We start from the raw sequence: 8123 nt of genomic DNA on the forward strand, positions 1-8123 counted from the left end.
TAATGTTACATTTAATTCCTTCATCTAAATCATTAACGTATATTGTAAATAGCTGCGGTCCCAGCACCGAACCTTGCAGGCACCCCACTCATCACTGCCTGCCATTCTGAAAGGGACCCGTTAATCACTACTCTTTGTTTCCTGTCTGCCAACCAATTTTCTATCCCTGTCAATACCCTACCCCCAATACCATGTGCTCTAATTTTGCCCACTAATCTCCTGTGTGGGAACTTATCAAAGGCTTTCTGAAAGTCCAGGCACACTACATCCACTCGCTCTCCCTTGTCCATTTTACTTGTTACATCCTCAAAAAAGATTTGTCAAGCATGATTTCCCCTTCGTAAATCCATGCTGACTTGGACCGATCCGGTTACTGCTATCCAAATGCACCGCTATTACATCTTTGATAATCGACTCCAGCATCTTCCCCACCATCGATGTCAGGCTAACTGGTCTATAATTCCCTGCTTTCTCTCTCCCTCCTTTCTTGAAATTTGGGATAACATTAGCAACCCTCCAATCCACAGGAACTGATTCAGAATCTATAGAACATTGGAAAATGATCACCAATGCGTCCATGATTTCTAGAGCCACCTCCTCAATCTTCTAAGGAAGTAGAGGCATTGATGGGCTTTCTTCAGGATTGCATCAATGTGTTGGGTCTGGGACAGATCGTCAGAGATATGCACACCTAGGAACGTGAAGTTGTTGATTCTACCCACTATTCTGGATATTCTATCCATTGAATAAGACAGATTTGTGGATTCTCGGCCTTCCTCTTCTCTAGTCACCATTCAGTTCCTTGATTTTACTGACTGAACCTGTGCTGCCAGATGCGAATGCATAAGATCTGGTTGGAAGATTGTGGACCTCGTAGTCATTCCAAGAGTCACTCCTCCAACAAACCATGGCACATTCGTCTAAGTCCATTGTCGAATCCTTGAACATTGACCAGTCTACCAACTCCAGGCTGAAACATCTGATTAGGCTGTTATATCTAATCTGGATCCGGCCTATATGATCACACTATATGATATAATAGAGGATTTCTCAGCTCTATTGAACTTTGTCTACAAGAGGACTGCTTAATGGTGCCTCCTGTAAGTAATATCTTGGCCGGATGTATTCATGACAATTTGGTCAGTGAGAATAAGTCAAGCAGGCTTTTTTCCCTAACTCAGGACCCAACTATCTTGGAGTGTGGTGGTGTTGTTGAGACACTCTTGGTGATAGACTGGTGAGCATTTTCAACATTTTCTGTTTTCATTTGAAATGACCAGCATTTACTATATTTTGATTTTGTATTAGTTCAATATACTTAATAGTCTTGTACAGTTCTTTTGATTGAGAATGATCTGTTAAGGCTCCTCAGACTTTTTCAACTTTACCTTTTTTTAATCATTCTTGGAGTACAATCTTTGTCCACTTTTACACATCTGTAGCACTTTTCATCACGATGTTAAATTTCACCTGGCAATTTCACACAGCTTTGCACATCGGAAAAGTTGTGCCCTGATGCACACAGGAAAGGTATGTGTCTTGTTAACGTGGTTTGCATGTAAACACATTAATTGTCAGCGGTAAGGCACAGCTGACATAGATGAAGGCAAACAGTGCCAAACAGTGCTTTTGCATTTGTTCAACATACTTAATAGACTTGTACAGCTCTGCGTAACAGTGAGTAACATTGCACAGCATGAACATTACACAGCACAACATGTTCTGCACTTGCCACCATTTGTGCTTATTCCGCATACGTTTCATCTAACAGTTTTCAAATGTTAGCTGTTGATTAGCACATTGTCTTCTTAGCTACATTTGACCTGATGTTCAAGACTTTCTGGGATCTCACTGGAAGGCGAGGTCTTCAAGAGATACTTTCGTTTGGTTGCACTCGACTGCATTGGCATCATTGAGAGATCTGTCCCACCGTTTGGATGGCACATAGTAATAATAAATAGGAGTTTCAGGATGTTGATGGAAAGGATTGATTTTCTGAGTATGACTATTTTAGACACTTGCTTGACTCATATGAGGGATGCGGCGGTAAGAAGAAGAGAAAAGCTGAATATTATTTAAAGGATGAGAAACTGGAGAACTTTTGCATTCATTGGGATCTTGGTGTGCTATTCAGTGGAGGACCTGGAAACTAAATATGCAGGTACAGCAAGCAACGAAAAAGTTTATGGTATGTCAGCCTTCATTGAAGGGGATAGACTCAAAAAGCTGGAGCAACTCAGCAGGACAGGCAGCATCTCTGGAGAGAAGGAATGGGTGACGTTTCGGGTCGAGACCCTTCTTCAGACATGCACAAAAGTGAGGAAACCTTGTTGAGATTGAACGGGCTTCACCAGACCACATTTTAATAATAATAATAATGGATGGGATTTATATAGCGCCTTTCTAATACTCAAGGCGCTTTACATCGCATTATTCATTCACTCCTCAGTCACACTCGGTGGTGGTAAGCTACTTCTGTAGCCACAGCTGCCCTGGGGCAGACTGACGGAAGCGTGGCTGCCAATCTGCGCCTACGGCCCCTCCGACCACCACCAATCACTCACACACATTCACACACAGGCAAAGGTGGGTGAAGTGTCTTGCCCAAGGACACAACGACAGTATGCACTCCAAGCGGGATTCGCACCGGCTACCTTCCGGTTGCCAGCCGAACACTTAGCCCATTGTGCCATCTGTCGTCCCCGATACTGTAGTAGTTCTGGTCTCTGTATCTGTCGAGGGATATACGGGTTTAGGAGTCATTACAGTGTAGGTTTACAAATTACATGAGGGGATTGTACAATGAGGAAGCTAGACCCGTACTGGTGAGGGCGCTCGTAGGGGGCAGCCATGTCACCAGCGCGTCAGTTTTATCAATCTTTTTTTATTTTTTAGTATGTTTTAAAGTATGTATTTAATGTTCCTTCGTGTGTTTTGTGTGGGGGGTGGTGTGGGGGGGTAAGGGGGAAACTGCTTCGGTCGCCTCCTCCATGGAGAGGCGAGTTTTTCCAGGTCTCCTCCCCCGTGGCCTAACATCAAGGATCGGCGCGGCCTTTCCCGGAGACGCGCCCGGGGCTTCAGCGGCGGGCGCAGCGTGGACTCTCGTTGTGGAGCGGGTGAGCCCTCGCTGGGGCTCGCTGGAGGGGAGCGCTCCGTTTCGCTGGCCCGGGGCTGCCGGCAGCCTGAAGCCGCGGTCTGCAGAGTTCCAGCTGGCGCGGTGTCTACAGCCCGGGATCCCTCGTGGGGGACCCGAGGGAAGAAGAAGCCATCACTGCCGGCCCGCGACCAACTTCTACTGCGGGTGCGGCATGGACTTACCATCACCCCTGGAGGGGAGCTTCGACCGCCGGCCCTGCAGTCTACGGTGCTTCTGGCTGCGGCGGAGACTTTACATCTCGACCGATCGGCCTACACCATCTTAAAGCCGCGGTCTCCGGTGAGGAAGAGCCGATCCTGGACTGACTCTGGACTCTGGTCCTGTCCACGGGGAGGAAATGGAGGAGGACTGGCCAAATGTTGTGCCTTCCACCACAGTGATGAATGCTGTGGTGGATGTTTGTGTTACATTTTTATTGTGGTTGTGTGTTCTTTATTATTGTATCGCTGCTGACAACCCAAATTCCACCGACCCTGGTTGTGTGGCAATAAAATTATATCTATCTATCTACTTACTGGCAACCTTCTGCAACATGGAATGGAATACTTTATTGTCACATGTGATAAGGCACTGTAAAATTCTTTGCTTGTATACCCAAGGTATGCAAATAGTCGCCACATACAGCACTGACAAAGTTACAAAGTACGCCCTGGCTCCTCCTTTGTTCTCCTCCCCTTCCCCCACCCCCGCTCCGGGTCCCCCTTTGCTCTCCCCCACCTCCCCTCTCACAGCAATCCCCCCATGCCATGATCCTCCAGTGTTCATTGTTCTTCCCCCTCCCTCACGGCGATCCCCCCACACCTGGTCCTCCATTCTTCTTCCCCCTCACGGTGGTTCTCTCGCGCCCTCATCGACCGCCGATCATGGGTCGACCCGTGAGGCCCCCCGCATGGCTTCACCGCCGCCACTGCGAGGTTCCGGTGAGCACCCGCTCAGAACCCTTCCACTTCTCCTTTGCCCATCCCACACAACATCTGGCAGGTTGTCCAATTCCATGCTGCCTTATTTTCTCAGTACGGTTCAATTTCAACTATGCGTCCATGTCCTGAAGCATGTCTGATTCAGCACAAGCATTCATATCCAGTAGAAGCGCTTTCAGCCAGACCTTTACGCTGATTTTTGAAATTTTAGTCTAATCCATGAAAACTTCAAAATTGTAATGGTGGGAACAAGCGGTGATTGTAAGCAGTCGAGGGGGAGGGAGGGGAATGTGGTAGATTCAGGGAGGGGAATGTGGTAGATGGGGCAGGGGTGGTCTTCCATGCTAATTACTGTCACAATTTGGTTGTGCATGGGTCCTTCATGCTGTATAATGTTACGCACTGTTTGCCTTCAACTATGTCAGCTGTGCTTACTGCTGACAATTAATGTGTTTACATGCAAACCATATTACCAAGACACATGCCTTTACTGTGTGCATCAGGGCCCAACTTTTGCAAAGCTGTGTGAAATTGCCAGGTGAAATTTAACATCGTGGAAAAATTGTAAAGGATAAAGTTGAAAAAGTCTGAGGAGTCTTACAGGTCATTCTCAATCAAAAGAGCTGTACGTTTATTAAGTATATTGAACTAATGCAAATGCAAAAAATAGTAAATGCTGGTAATTTGAAATGAAAACAGAGAATGTTGGAAATGCTAACCAATTTAAGCCATGACTTTGCTGAGAGTTTCCTTACATTTGAAACCAGAAATGTTAGTGATGTTACTGGCTTTGGGAACATACAGAAGCAGAGTGAGGGTGGTGTAGGAAAGAGTAAATAAAGCCGTCGATTAGCAATGGGGCAGAGGAGAATAAATCACAATAAGGATACTGGTGTGAGGCAAAATTGGATGGTGTTCATGCAAAGGACTCCAGAGGAGGTGCACGTGACACCAATGAGTAGGTTAATCCACGATGAGCGTTTGTCGGCACTGGGCCTGTACTCGCTGGAGTTTAGAAGAATGAGGGGGGACCTCATTGTAACATACAGAATAGTGAAAGGCTTGGATAGAGTGGATGTAGGGAGGAGTGGGAGAGTCTAGGACTAGAGGTCATAGCCTCAGAATTCAAGGACGTTCTTTTAGGAAGGAGATGAGGAGAAATGTATTTTGTCGGTGGTGAATCTGTGGAATTATTTACCACAGGAGGCTGTAGAGGCCAAGTCAGTGGATATTTTTAAGGCAGAGATAGATAAATTCTTGATTAGTACAGGTGATAGAGGTTATGGGGAGAAGGCAGGAGAATGGGGTTCGGAGGGAGAGATAGATCAGTCATGATTGAATGGCAGAGTAGACTTGATTGGCCAAATGGCCTAATTCTACTCTTATTCCTTATTGCCTTATGATCGTATGAGCAATATAATAGTAAGGTTTAACGAGAACTTACCAGTTTGAAGTTTGATCTGTATTTTATGAGGAGTTACGATGAGGGATTACGTGAAGAGCCCGCTCAGCACGCATGCGCGACATACTTCAAAGCAGCGGTGGAATAACAGATAGACACAGTTATTGAAATAAACATAGTAAAGAAAAGGAGACCTCAGTTATCAGTTTGACCCATATTATTGAGGGTGGGAGCGGAGGGCACGTAATCCCTCATCGTAACTCCTCATAAAATACAGATCAAACTTCAAACTGGTAAGTTCTCGTTTAATCTTACTATTTTACTTCGGAGTCATGTGAGTGACTACGTGAAGATTTTAAAGCTCTGTGATTTCAAACCGTGTAACAGTTCATACTTCATTCACTGCCGAAGTCATTCGAGGGAGGATGTATGTTATTGTAATCAACCATGAATCTGTTTGTAAAAACAATAATGGTGTTATTAACAACAACAAGACCAAATGCTCCCCCGGGCTTAAATTATATATTTTTTGCAGATTCTTTTTCTGCAACCGATACAGGTTCTGCCAGTGGTTTGTTATAAAAGTTTGGAACGTATACTCCCTAGACCACCCCGCTGTAGCCAGGATGTGGTGGATTGGCACGTCCATCCTCTTAGGATGTGGATGCTGTCCTGGTGGAGTAAGATTTATACACGTTAATATGTACTCCAGCAACTCCCAGTACCTGCTTGAGCCACTTGAGATAGTTTGGCTCGTCACCCGACCATAACGTTTCTCGTGGCTGACCCATAAGGCTTTTTCTCTCCCTCGAGGATTACTTATTGTGTCGATGTAGTTCAATAAGTGGGTCATGACACATAACCGTGGTTCAGGTGGGTATGCCCATAACTAGACCTGATGTTCCTGGTCTGCTCTGTTTGCCCAGTCCCTAATGCTAATGTAACATGGTGTAATGGACCATATTGTCCAATCGTAGTGGATGGAGGAAACTGGACTCTTTGTGCTGAGACAAGGCCATCAGCATGTCCCTTCAGGGTGGGCTGTTCCAGGGTGAGGGACCTGGCTGGTGACCATCCCCTAAGGTACGTCAGGTCCATACTGACATCCCAGATTTGGGTGTACCTGGGTCTGGGGGATTAACCTCTCCTAAATTTGATCACCAGCGGGAGGTACCCTATGGCCTGTGGTCCTGGTGCCTGAGTTAAGTAGGCTGACAGAGCACTTCTGGCTGAATCCTTCATTGTGGTGAAGACCTGCCAGAACTCCAGTACAGGTTTGTTGTTGTTGAATATGTAGTTCCTGTATTTGAATGGTATCTTCCCACTTCTTGATGTTCGCCAAGTATGTTCCCTAGTGGATATGCGATGGGATGCTATCCTTGTGTTGATAGCGCTATTGACAATCCAGGCCCAGCAGAGGTCTTCCCAATTCTGCAACCCAGGCCCAGTGATGGTCTTTTCAAATCTGCAATCCAGTAGTTTAATTTATCGTGGCATGTGCGTAGTACCCGACTGATGAGGCCGTAGTACCTGATGAGGTAGGAAAAAAGGGGAAAAAACATAGATTAGATTCCCCCCTCACGCTTCCTAATTCAGTGGGAATTAATTCATTGCCCCTGCCTCAAATTTGTTTTCTTGCGACATACATCGGTATGTGGAGAATTCAATTGAATACAGTGAAATCGATATCGGGTGTTCCATATTGCTTTGTAATTCCAGCAATACTTGGGTTTAATATGTCTGTTTACAGTATTAGCTCACCTAGTAGGTAAGTTTGTGATGGTCGTATATTTTTGACGACTTGTAGTTTCCAATTGTTAAATAAATGTCACATGATATCGATTTATTCTGCCCAAGTGGTTGTGTATGTCACTACTGTGATGTTGTTAATTATAAACGAACATGCAAAATGGTGCACTGCAGGATAATATGCTTTGCCAATAGAGCGTACTCAAATTTCCAAACTAGGTTTTACGTCTAGTGTCTATAGTGATGACGACTCCAGAGTAGTCCATATGCCACCATGTTTTGGGTGAGGGTAGTTTAAACATTAGCACCTAGCCTTAATGGAAGGTTCAAGTTAAGTAGCTGGACTAACTCCCAATACTCTTGCCACTGTTGAATGGTAGGTAGATACCATTAATTGTTACAGGTTGTGTCATATCGACTCTCCTATGTCAAGTTAAAGATAAGTGGGTAGAGTGTTGAATATCAAATAGTCAACAGTAGAGGATTTATATTTCAAGGTACTGCAATACTGGTTGATGCGTGGAGTGGACGGAGCAAGCCCCTCCCCATCTCCCTGTTCCAAATCAATTGATATATGGTCCCTTGATAAGGAACGAGTCAAAATAGAACTAACAACAACAGATACTCCGCTTGATCTTAGTCAAGGCTGAGAGCGATGGTTTCAATCGTAGATCTATCTGGATTGCATGACAAGCTCGGCTAAAAGAATAATAGCTAAAGCTGTGATAGCTATACCCATGGATTAGTCGTCGTTAATATCATTGGAACATGCCATGACGATAGTTCCTTAATATAGCCAGGGCTGGTTAGAATATCTGGAACCAGTTTGGCTGTAATAGCCATAGTTGATAATTAACACTGCCAAGTTATCTCCAAGTTTTTTGAATGGGTACTG

General features: G+C 45.1%; 1 pseudogene; it reads right to left on the reverse strand.

Annotated features, from left to right (window-relative positions):
- Positions 1–7706: 7706 nt before the first annotated feature.
- Positions 7707–7885, reverse strand: LOC116970544 (annotated as a pseudogene).
- Positions 7886–8123: the final 238 nt, after the last annotated feature.

This window comes from Amblyraja radiata, chromosome 2, assembly GCF_010909765.2.
Source record: "Amblyraja radiata isolate CabotCenter1 chromosome 2, sAmbRad1.1.pri, whole genome shotgun sequence".
Classification (NCBI taxonomy): Eukaryota; Metazoa; Chordata; class Chondrichthyes; order Rajiformes; family Rajidae; genus Amblyraja; species Amblyraja radiata.